General features: G+C 37.6%; 1 long non-coding RNA gene across 1 annotated transcript; it reads right to left on the reverse strand.

Moving 5' to 3' along the window:
• Positions 1 to 965: 965 nt before the first annotated feature.
• Positions 966 to 8,610, reverse strand: LOC122082482. Its single transcript, XR_006141323.1, has 2 exons — positions 4,330 to 8,610; positions 966 to 1,249 (listed from the first exon to the last, which is right to left on the reverse strand). It is a non-coding gene; the product is annotated as an uncharacterized LOC122082482 (long non-coding RNA).
• Positions 8,611 to 12,465: the final 3,855 nt, after the last annotated feature.

Below are 12,465 nucleotides of genomic sequence, written 5' to 3' on the forward strand. Positions count from 1 at the left end.
TGTACAACCTATGGAGGCAGAGGGTGGCAGTGCCGGTGAAGTTGGTGGTGATGTCGGTGGTGTTGGTGGAGGTGTTGGTGGTGCAAGAGGAGAAGCTGCTGGGGTTGGTGGTGTTCCACCACCTGATCCCCAAGCTATAGGTTCCAGGGCTGCCTCCTCTTCTCGGGGCACTAGGGGTGCGAGGCCTAATGGTCTCAATGATGTTATGGCCCACCTAGACACCACCACTTCACTGATGAGGAGCATAGATGGCTGCTTCAACAGCATAAATAGGACCTATTGTCTTTTGGACAATAGAGTGGCCTCCCTAGAGGCACAGATGTAGGCGATGGTCTTCCATCTTGGTATTTCATTGCCTCCTCCAGGAACGCATGGTCTGAATCAGGCTCAGGGCCAACACAAAACCAGCAGCTGCAGCAGTAAGAGCAGCAGGAATAGTCGCATATTTGCCACTGTAGCTTTTAGGATTTCCCTTTCTATGTTTTATTTATGTTTGTTGTTTCAGGTTTAGTTGAACTTTCATTTACTTCAGTTATTTAAATTACTAGACTTAAGCTAGTTAGGCTTTCATGCTTTCCGTACTTTAATTTTATAAAAAGTGTAAGCCGTGTAATCAAGTTCTCTATTATAATGAAACGGCTTTAACACCTATAATTATCTCCTAATTGTGCAATTTCTATTATTGTTGTCTTGAGATTTTTATTTAATCCTAATTTCCCTAAGTCATGGTTTGGTCGAGATTGTGAGTTAAGGCAGAGCTTCACGCTCTGATACCAAGCTATCACACCCCAATTCCGATAGACCCAACTTACCATTAGGAATGTCGGCGGTATGAGTAAGACACATACCTATCTTACAAACCTACCAAGATCTTTGATAGCAGTACATTAACATTTTCATAATCTCACATCACAAACCCACATAAGCAGTGGAATCAGAGTATAGTAGCGGAATCATAAATAAAATGGAGAAACGTCTAATGATAATATAATTGTAATAACTGAGTTATTCTGTTACATTCATCCATGACATATATAATATAATCTCAAAAAAATATACAATCCATAGTTATACCCAAAAATATCAAAGTATAATGTATAATCTCACAGTGCGTCGTAAGCACAATGGTCACAAGCACAGTTCTGATCGTACTCTCCCGCTTTTGGCATCCACCAGTCGCTCACACCATACTCTGACCCAGAAGATATTGGGTCACCCGCCATCGGCACCACAATACCTGCATTATCATCTTAAAAGGGGTGTATGCATGGGGTGAGCTTTCCAACTCGCTCAGTGAGGGGTGGGGTCAAGCACATCCAAGTAAGACAATAGCTGTAATAATTTATGATGCAAGATAGTAAAAATTAAACACATAGTCCATGATGCTCGTGATGCAGTTCATTTATTTATTATCCACCTAACAATACAAACTAAGTTTGGTACATGCTACTACGACGTATTAGGTTGTATCCTTCGTCTCGAACCGCCATCGACTATGCAAGAATACAAACCCTAACTGTGAATAAAAGCCTGCCGATCCCTGTATGCATCCATGGATCACCCAACAAACCCCCTCCTGATAGTCACGGCACCGGTACATCACCACTATGTCAGACAAGTTCCCAGCTCTGGCAACAATCACATCCATGGTTTAAAGTATCTCCGATACTGATACGATACCCTCCGATACGTATCTTAAATTTAGCCGATCGATACGATACACATCGATACGATACATGAAATTTTTAAAATCCTTTCGTATCGATATATATCCTATGATACATATCGATATGCACCAATACACTATCGATACGTACTGATACTCTATGAAAAATATAAAATCAAGGTGAAATATACGTTTTGATATGTATTAGTACGTATCAGTGAGTATTTGTATGTATCGATGAGTATCAGTACATATCAGTGAATATCGGTATGTATCGATCAGTACATATCAGTGAGTATCGATATATATCGGTGAGTATCGGTATGTACCGATACAGTGCGCTACGGTCATATAATGGCCAAGATGGGTATTTTTTCAAAAAACACGATTTTTTGAGGTGTTTTTGGTCCCAAGTTGCTACCAGTCATATTTCTCTCTAACTAAAGTGGAAATCAAGGTTTTGAACAAGAATTTTACATTTATAGGACAATTACAAACCTTGAATTCTTAGTGCGATACCTTCAATTTAGTGTTTATGCATAGTACATGTTATCAATAGCTTTTTTTAATAAATTTTTAATGCAAAAGTGTTTAAAAAGGTGTTTTATATCCATTTATGTATGTATCTTTAGCGTATCTTAGCATATCTCCGATACGATACGATACCCTCCGATACGTATCTTAATTTTGGTCGATCGATACGGCGATCGATACCGATATTTTAATCCTTGATCACATCGTATCGTGTGTGTGGCATTTCGAAAAGGCACATCGAACATACCACAATGGGTTATCCAACACCTCCATCCCTGTTGGAAAGGGTTCATAGCATAGGGAGTGATACCTAACCACAAATATACTTCATGCATTCATAATGATACAGTTAGTAAGGATTATACGATACCGGTGAGACCTTGACCACAAAGTGTAATCCATTTCCAAATACAGTCCTGGGTACACGATACCAACGAGACCTTGGCCACAAAGTGTAATCCGAGACTGTTTCCCTAATCTAGCATGTATATAACAGTTTAGTATGGACTACGAAACACTGGTACCAATCATCAGCCACGAAGCGTATCCATTTCCAAATACAGTCCTTGGGTACACGATACCAGCGAGACTTTGGCCACAAAGTGTAACCCGCGACTACAACTAACTCTAATACACATAATCAATGCATGAATGCAACATACATACGACAATCACAACACCGGTACCACCTCAGCCACATCGGATTTTGTCTCACACACAACCAAACACACAGCGATCACGGCACCGATACCACCTCGGCCACACCAGATCCCGTCATACATCTCCATACAATTCATATCATAATCGTAAAATGACAAATGTAACATATCATTATCGTATTTGAGCAATTACAATTAAACATATAATTCTAAGCATGTGAGCAATTTAATAATAATAAACACTCTAAAATAAACCCAGTCCATCCATCACCTTATTGATCTCTGCTTGTTTTAGGGTTTAGATAAAGCCACCGATCAACCCACTCAGTTTCGATCTCGGGGCTCATGCGCATCACTATCCTAGACACAAGGCTAATCGTACATCAGTACGTGTCGGAGAGATCAGGAGAGTCCCACTTGGGTGAACCCCAAAAGATACAGTTAAAGTTTCCCAGTAACAGTAATGTCACCGGAAACAACCATCGGAAACAGGGTCTTTTCCCACCAAAAATATCAGTCTTGTTTCTAGTGGTGGAGACAGAGAGCTCATAAGCCTCTGAGGTCCATCAGAAATATGCCATCGGAAGCAGGCCCAGTGGATCTAGTGGGTTATTTTCAGTGGTGGTTCAGAACAGTCCACTCATTTTAGGGCTTTTCGGCTCGGGCCCGATCGTCAAGATTTCCGTAGAGTTTGTAGAGGATGTTCCTGGCATCATTCTAAGCCAATAAAATCTCGATTCCACTGAGCCGTTTGGGAGATACGTCGATCGAACGATCAAAATCCTAGTTGGTCTTTTGACAATACTTGTTGCTGGAGCTCACTAAGCTTGGTTCGAGCTCAGCAACAACACCGGAAGGGTAGAACACGCATTCCCCAACCCCAACATGGTTTGTACACTAAGATTCCATCCAAACCTAGCTTAATATAGGTCAAAATGAAGAGAGAGAGAGAGAGTGGTATGGGAGGTTGTACTTACCTTTGGCAGCGATTCCGGTAACTAGACAGCAGCTTCTTCTTCTTCCTTCCGTTCCTCTCTTACAGTGGACACAAGAGAAATGAGGAACTTAATGTTAATTTTGGACCTTAGGGTCTGTTTGGTTGGACCCTAATTGGACCGATTGGGTTATTATGACTTTCGGAGCCCAAGAATAGGTCCGAAACGGATTCACGTCATGAGAAAAATGTGAGGGATGATTTGGGATCATCCGAGACTATTTATGATGCGAGTGGCGAGACCCACGGGCATCAACACCATGATAGTAGCCTGTTATGCTCACCGGAAACAACCCACCGGATTCAGGCCCAGTGGATCCAGTGGCATATTTTCGATGGTCAAGACAACTTTCTGTCTTGACTGCTTGCTCTCCCATAGCTGGTCTTGCACGGGTGGTTGCCCTCGGCCATGCTCAAGGCCTTTCGGCAACACTGTTACGCATCGGGATTCATATGTGAGGAGTCGGGTCACTTACCGTCTAGGATCGAAAGGTATGAATTCCCTCCAGTTAGACTGGCATGCGATGCACGAACATGTGGGGTCATTTCTCCCCCTTCGGCAATAGGCGGCCGTGAGCCAAAACCCCGTCGTGCTTCCGATCTCCGGTTCGAGACCTATCACAGCAGTTCAAATTAGACTGAGTCAAGGCACGGGTGTAACATTAAGCATTTGGGTAATATGATGAAAGATGGCTCCAAATTTCTTACATATTTAAAGAGATGTATATATCAATACGATGATGAACATCAATTCGAGACAGCATGGCATAAATTGCTTAGTGAATATGATGTTATGGATAATGCATGGTTACAATGCATATATAGACTTAAAAATAAATGGACGAAGTGCTATATGGAAAACACATTCACCATAGGCATTCGAAGCAAACAACACAGTGAGAGTCTGAAAAATGATTTGAAAGACTATTTAAAGTCAAGTTTGGATGTTGTACAATTTTTTAAGCATTTCAAGAGAGTTCTTAACCAAAAGCGTGGTAACGAATTAAAAGTTGAATTTGAAGCAAGAAACAAGATGCCTAGACTTGCAAATTCAATGTCACTTGTCCAGAAACAAGCAAGGGAACTTTACACTCCAGCAATTTTTGAGTTATTTCAAGAGGAATATAATTGGATAACTGTTTGCTACATCAAAAACCGGGGTGGTGGTCTTTCCTTCATTGATTTTTGTGGTTGGGATTGTTGATGTAGAATGTGAATATAAAGTCTGTTGTAATCCAATTGATGGGATTATAGTTTGCGCTTACATGAAATTTGAGACAGAGGGTCTTCTTTGTTGCCATTATTTGAAAGTTTTGGATGTGTTAGATATAAAGCATATTCTTGAATTCTATATTCTAAAGAGATGGACACAGGGTGCAAGGAGTATAGTAGTCAATGACAGTATGGGGAAAGAAGTTGAAGAATATGTCAACTTGGACTGTACGCAACGGTATAGGCGTATATGCCATGAACTTGTTCATATAGCAGCAAAAGCTTCAAATACAGTTGAGGGATACGAGTTGGTGAAAGATGCCGCTAATGAATTAAGGCTGAAGCTTGCAAATATTAGTATCAACCCAGTTGGTTGCCCTAATATGCCAATATTGACTGATTTCCCAGATGACGTATACAATGGAATACGCTTGAAGCATAAAGAGAAAAATACAAAGGGTGGTAGACGATCAAAGAGTTAGGTCAAAAAACAAGGAAAAAGAAAGAAAAGTGGAGGGCCAAGTAACAGTCAACGATTAGAAGCGCAAACAACTCCTGCATCAATGACTACACAACAGATTAATAATAGATACCCTAGTTTCATTTCACTTATGGTAAGTAATTTCAGCTCGATATGTTGTTTGCTTCGTCTTTTTTTTTACTTTCTAATCCAATCTGGATTGTCCAAATGTTCAATGTCACTTGCAGGATTCAATTTCTCATACATCATAGCAAGTTCATCAATCACTAGATGAAGATTAGATTCAATTTTAGTTAATAAGGATCTTTATTTTAGACTATTAAATACATTCAGTTATTTTTGTGCTGGTAACTACATCCTGGATTCTTAGCATTTTTCATTGATTTTTTTACTATGATGTACTAAAATTTTTTTTTCTAGGTAAGGAGTCTTTGGCTCAAAATGGTAGAGCACCTAGGGTAATGTCCAAGTTATGGTGGTTCGAATCCACCAAGACTCTAATCTTCATCAGTTTAATTCTAATATTTCTTTTAACCATGATAATTAAATGACATGAGTTGTGTAGTATAGTGTAAAATTAAACCTCAATTAATATATTATGCTGTTGATATGGTTCCATTGCTTCTTTATTTTGGGATTTTCAGTGGCTCTGTTTTTCTTTTTGGATAAAATATCATTTGCACATATTTCATCTGATTTTGGATGTTATAGACCATTTGTGCCTCCTCTAACTGGGGATCTGTTTATCTATTTGGATAAAATGTATGTGATCATTTCCTAATGTTTTACTGGGTTTCTGTTCTTATCATACCACTTCTCTGTTTTCAAAGAACATTGGAATTCTAGTTCTAGAACTGCAGTCCTGTTTTCCTAGTACCATTAGAAATTGGCTGTGCAGGTCATACCACTTCTCTGTTTTCAAAGATAAGATGCAGAGTTATTCTACTGGTTCTATCCAATACTCAACCAGGTTTCTAGTTTGTCTGATATCCTCAAGCCAGGGATAAATTTTATCTTATACAATGGTATATATTCTCTTTCTGTTATTCTGTCTGTAATAGTCTCTTGCTGGATCTTTCTGGTTTGGGATCAGTTTATGCTGAAGGGGGGATGCCATGCTCTAGACGGTATAAAGGATTTCATCTTTTTTACCCTAATGGATGGATTTTATAACAAAGCTTTGAAATTATAGATCTTAGATTTGAAAGCATTACACAGTTATATGGTGATGCTGAACATTGTAATATGATACAGACATTAGTTCAGTTGGTATTACACGCATCTAAATAGATACTTCAGAATATACATGTGTCAATGAATTCAAAACTATCAAAATATGGTGCAAGTGTTAGGAAATACATTCATATAGAATCTGTCCATTTTCCAGTTGAGACAGTATGAAAAACAGAAGCGTTAGCATGAATGGTAGAACTATCAAAAACTGCAAAAAGTTCAACCTATAAGCTCCATAGGGAATTTTATATCAAGTAATCATTTCAGCCACAGATGACCAAATAGGTAGGCTTTGATCATAAATTATTATTCAACTTCTTCCATGTTCTGCAGGTTTGGTAGGTATCATATTGCAGAAGTGCTTTTTTCGCTTTTGCCTTTTCATATGCACCAAGAGGACAGAATTGAAAGTAAAGACAGTTCTGCATGGAGAAGGGAATCAGATACAGAAGATTCACAGAACAGTTAGTATGTATCCTTAAATTAAGCAGGGTTTGAAAAGAATTGTGTTAATAAATATCCAACCTATTTTTTATCTCTAGCAATCCTTATCATTTGGCCAAAGAAAATGATATAATCCTCATCAGATTATAAGAGAGGAGAAGAGAAACAATGAATTCAAATAATCAAAGCCATCCAATAATCAGATTTTAAGATTTCAGCCACTGAAAAACTTGCAATTTATTAAGACGAGTGTCTATCAACTCATCCAGAGTCTTGGTGGATTCAAACCACCATACCCTGGGGTAATACCCCAGGTGCTCTACCATTTTGAGCTAAAGAGTCCTTACCTACAAAAAAAATTGTTAGTACATTATAGTAACAAGAAAATAATCATACGGGTAATGTCCATTTCTGTGTAAAAAGCAATACCCCTATAAGAAGCATGTTCATCACAAGCAATGATATGAATGGGTGAAAGAAAACTCGATCCAATACCTTATTAATTAAAAACTTATATGCTTGCTTGGGTGTTTGTTTATAAAAATATTATCATTGAGATGAAAGGGTTTTGCTATGTAACCCTAGGGTCCCTAGCAATCATTGAGAATGAGAATTTAAAATAAACGGTATTGATGTAAGGACACAAGTTTAAGTCATCTTTACTATTCCTTAACAGCTCTGCAATCCCATTTGCTCATGAGTGGAAGAAAGAAATTGTACCTGATGCCTAAGCCTAACCCACTTCATACACTATTATATTAATTTCCCTAGCATCAATCAAGAAAGTCCAATGACTGTTTTTGAGTGTTAAACAACCAAACCACCCTTTTGGGAGACCTATTTGTGAAATACTCAGATAACTAGCTTATTGTGTTCCTCAGTAGTGGGCTAACTTTGAATCTTCCATTCTCCTCCTTACTTTTGAAACAAACATAGAAAGAAGGAATTCCAGCCAAAAGACTCCTGTACTTCCTGTAAAGGAAAAACGCTTTGGAGCCACTAAATGGCATTGGAAGATAGAAGTTACAGATCCAAACCAACCAAATTATTAGTAATTCCCAAGTGAGAGTGAAATGATCCGACAGACTCCTAGAGTCTAGCAATAACCAAGATAACAAATTACGGAAATCACCAAGAGAACAAATGTCAATTTAATCACCCAAAATACCAATATAATCACCCAACCAGAATCACCAATCACCAATCACCAATATTTAATCACCAAAAATACCATAACAGTTATCAAAATCGAACCAGAATCACCAATATAATCACCCAAAATATTATAGAGAAAAATAAAAAACCTAACCCTAGCAAGGACTGTCCGTTTAGGATTTACCTGCCAATGATTTGACTCAAGAACTAACAAATTTCTGGCTTAGATACAAACCCGAATCAAGTGACAATGTGTAGACACCGAATTTTGTCACCCCCCGGCAATGATGACAATATGAAGGATTACATGTTGGATATTTTAGACTTGGAGAATTTTCAAACTTAGAGTAGAAAATGATCATATTTTCCTATAAACTTTCGAGTGAAAATGTTTTCAAAAATTAGAATTTGATGTTGTGGATTATTGTTGTTTGTCCCTTCAAGTCGGACATTACACTTTTATGTGAGAACTATGCGAATCGACGCCGGATTCTCTCTTTCATTATATGATTCGGGTCCTTACTTTATGCATATTTTCTTAAAGGTTCCCGACTGAGACTATAATCGTGTCTTACATCATTGGATAGTGCTCGGACTTAGCTTTCTAACGACATATTACACTCGAATTCCGACAAATGGTTTGAAAGATACCCCCGAAAGTTGACTCCAAAGTTCGGTATCAGATTCCATTCCGAGCAACCAAAGGGTGCCACATGGCGCCCAAACCTCTTTGTCCAAAAGCAAGCATTTTTGGACAATTCTCTCTAGTTTTTTAGTCCCACATCGAAAATATGAGAGAATTGTCCCAAGTCCCAAGGTTATAAAAATAGCCCTTCCTCTCTTCCAAAAGAGAGGAGAAAATTTGAGAATTAGGGAGAGAGGATGACCCCATTAAGGTTTTTGGCTAACTTCTTCCCTCTAAAATAAAATATTCTCTAAGTTTAAAAGTTTAATACATTAATCCTTCCTTGAACCGGGAGATTTTGTCCGGTTCGGTTCGATTTGAGGGTTTGAAGCACAAGGGTTATCTCCCCTTGTTTTTTGATTAAAGCCGGTTTAAGGTATTTTTCTTCTCCTAATTGCAGTTTAGAACTAGCTTATCTAATTTAATAAATTAATTTTTAATTTATTAATAGTTGATATGTTTAGATTAATTATGTTTAATTAATTTTAGTTTGGTTCAATACGGTTCATTAGATATAAATTGATTTATTCTGGTCCAATTAAAGGTATTTAGGTAATTGATTTTTTTTAGATTAATTAGGTTTAATTGTTTTTTTATTTAACAGATAGATTTGATTTGGTTTAGTATTTTTTTTTTTAAATTGTTTTTTATTCTTTTAATCTAGACCCTTAGATTAGGATCTCAAGTCCTAATTTCTTCCCCCATCTTTTCTTCATTTATTTCTTCTTTTCCTATAGCAGGAAATCAGCCGCACCTTTCTCCTCCTTTCTTCTTCTTCTTCTTCTTCTTCTTTTTCTCTTCTTCTTCCCTGCTGCTGCAACCGAACCGCAGCCGCACCTAACTACTTCTCCTTCTTCTCTTCTTCCCTTCTTCTCTTTTCCTTCCCTGCTGCTTCAACCCCTAACGGGCAGCCACCGAACCCGCTTTTCCTCCTTTCTTCTCTTCTTCTATTCTTCTCTTCTCTATTCCTTCCCTGCTGCTGCAACCCCTAACCGGCAGCCACCGAACCCGCTTCTCCTCCTTTCTTCTTCTTCTTCTTCTTCTTCTTTCTTCCCTGCTGCTGCAACCGAATCTGCAGCCGCACCTTTCTCCTCCTTTCTTCTTCTTCTTCTTTTTCTTTCTTCCCTGCTGCTGCAACCGAATCTGCAGCCGCACCTTTCTCCTCCTTTCTTCTTCTCCTTCTTCTTCCTGCTGCTGCTTCAGTTGCTGAAATCTTAAAATCTGATTATTGGATGGCTCTGATTATTTGAATTCATTTTTTCTCTTCTCGTCTCTTATAATCTGATGAGGATTATATCATTTTCTTTGGCCAAATGATAAGGATTACCAGAAAAAAAAAAATAGGTAGGATATTTATTAACACAGTTCTTTTCAAACCCTGCTTAATTTAAGGATACATACTAACTGTTCTGTGGATTTTCTGTATCTGATTCCCTTCTCCATGCGGAACTGTCTCTACTTCCAATTCTGTCTGCAAAAGAGAAAAAAACACTTCTGCAATATGATACCTACCAAACCTGCGGAACATGGAAGAAATTGAATAATAATTTATGATCAAAGCCCACCTATTTGGTCATCTGTGGCTGAAATGATTACTTGATATAAAATTCCCTATGGAGCTTATAGGTTGAACTTTTTGCAGCTTTTGATAGTTCAACCATTCATGTTAACTCTTCTACTTTTTATACTGTCTCAACCGGAAAATGGACAGATTCCATATGAATGTATTTCTCCTTAACTGAGCCCAGCCGCCCCACACAGCTCCCTCTCCATTGTTTGTTTTTTTTTGGCTCCATGTTCTTTTTTTTCTTTCTTTCTTTTTTCCTTCTCTCTGAATCAAAAACAGAACGATCCTTCTGCATTTTTTTTTTCTTCATCATAGTCTTAATTGTTCATTGTGGATTAAATGATTTTGATAAGTTGTCCGTTTTTTTTTTATTTCTTTTGCTTTCTAAAATCTTCCCAAGGGATCTCAAATTTCCCTAATTTTGGGTCCTAAAATCAAATGATTTTCTTTTTCTGTTTTCTTTTCTCTCTTAATAATATATGGGACGTAGTTTAGGGCGTGTTTAGTTTAGGACGGGCGTGGCTGGCCCCTTAAACCGGCTCGTAGCATTAGGTGCGTATTGGGGATTTGGGTTTCTCTACTATCTCCTATCTTTTGTACTCCAACATTCACTTGCATTAGTGTAGTACTATTTTAGATTAATTAAAGTAACTTAGTTAACTTAATTAGTCATTTCGACTGTTGTTTATTTAATTGTGGTTAATTTATTTAGTTTTTTTTTAATCATCGCATTTGATTTCTTCATTCAATTCAATTTATTAAATTTGCGTAATTATCAATCTTTTTCCCTCTAGTGGTTTGTTTATTTTAATCAATCAACTAATTAGTTTTTTAATGTAGGACAATTAACTAGATTAATTAGTTAAAAGATTCTCTTCTCATTAGCTTAACTAGGGTTTTGAAAAATGTTTAACTCATCTTAGGATTAGCTCAAGGTAAACATAATTAGTCCAATTAGGTTTCATAATTAATTTAATTAAACCTTAGGTTTAGTTTAATCCTCCTATACTAGATTAGGTAGATTAGTAAAAATGCATTCATTTAATGTAATTGATCCATTTCACTTTTATAAATTAATTAGATCTCATTTAATTTATAAATCTTTTTACCAATTAGATTAAGTAGGATTGCAATAATTTATTTCACAGATTACTAGGAATTGAGATTAACCATTTTAATTAATTCAATTTAGGATCTCATAAATTCATTGATCATCCATCTAGGTTAGGTTTAATTAATTGAGTTAGTTCAATTTAGGGTTTCACAAATTGCTCAACTAATCTTAGGTCTAGACTTACTTAATTAGCTTAATCTAAGACTCATAATTCATTGATTAAATCATTTAGGCTTATTTAATTAGCGTAATCATTTCATTATTTGCATCATAACCTAGCTAGCATAATTTAGACACTTGGTTTAGGGTTTTCACATGTCATGCTTAGATACCTATGTAGGGTTTTCAGTGACCTAGATTTAGGACTAGTTAGTAGGGTACAAACAAACTTTGGTCAAACAAAAAGAGACCGATTTTAGGGCCGGGCAGACTGGGTGCCTAACACCTTCCCAGTCTGTCACTTGACACTTGTCTAGAATCTTGGTGCAAACCTGCCTTATCCATCAGAGTCATTAGTCTCTCTCCCTTGATTGGGGGTGACATTTATGGGTCCTAGACCCTTTCTAGGTGGCGACTCCTTTTTACCCATAACGTGCATCCCCCTTTGGCTTTTGATGACCAGGGGATACTATCTCATCTCATTAGGGTCGAACCCTAGCGTGTGTACACGCGCTACGTGCCATGTCGCGATCCCGGGGCCGAGGTCCATGATACCTACACA

This window comes from Macadamia integrifolia, chromosome 1, assembly GCF_013358625.1.
Source record: "Macadamia integrifolia cultivar HAES 741 chromosome 1, SCU_Mint_v3, whole genome shotgun sequence".
Taxonomy (NCBI): Eukaryota; Viridiplantae; Streptophyta; class Magnoliopsida; order Proteales; family Proteaceae; genus Macadamia; species Macadamia integrifolia.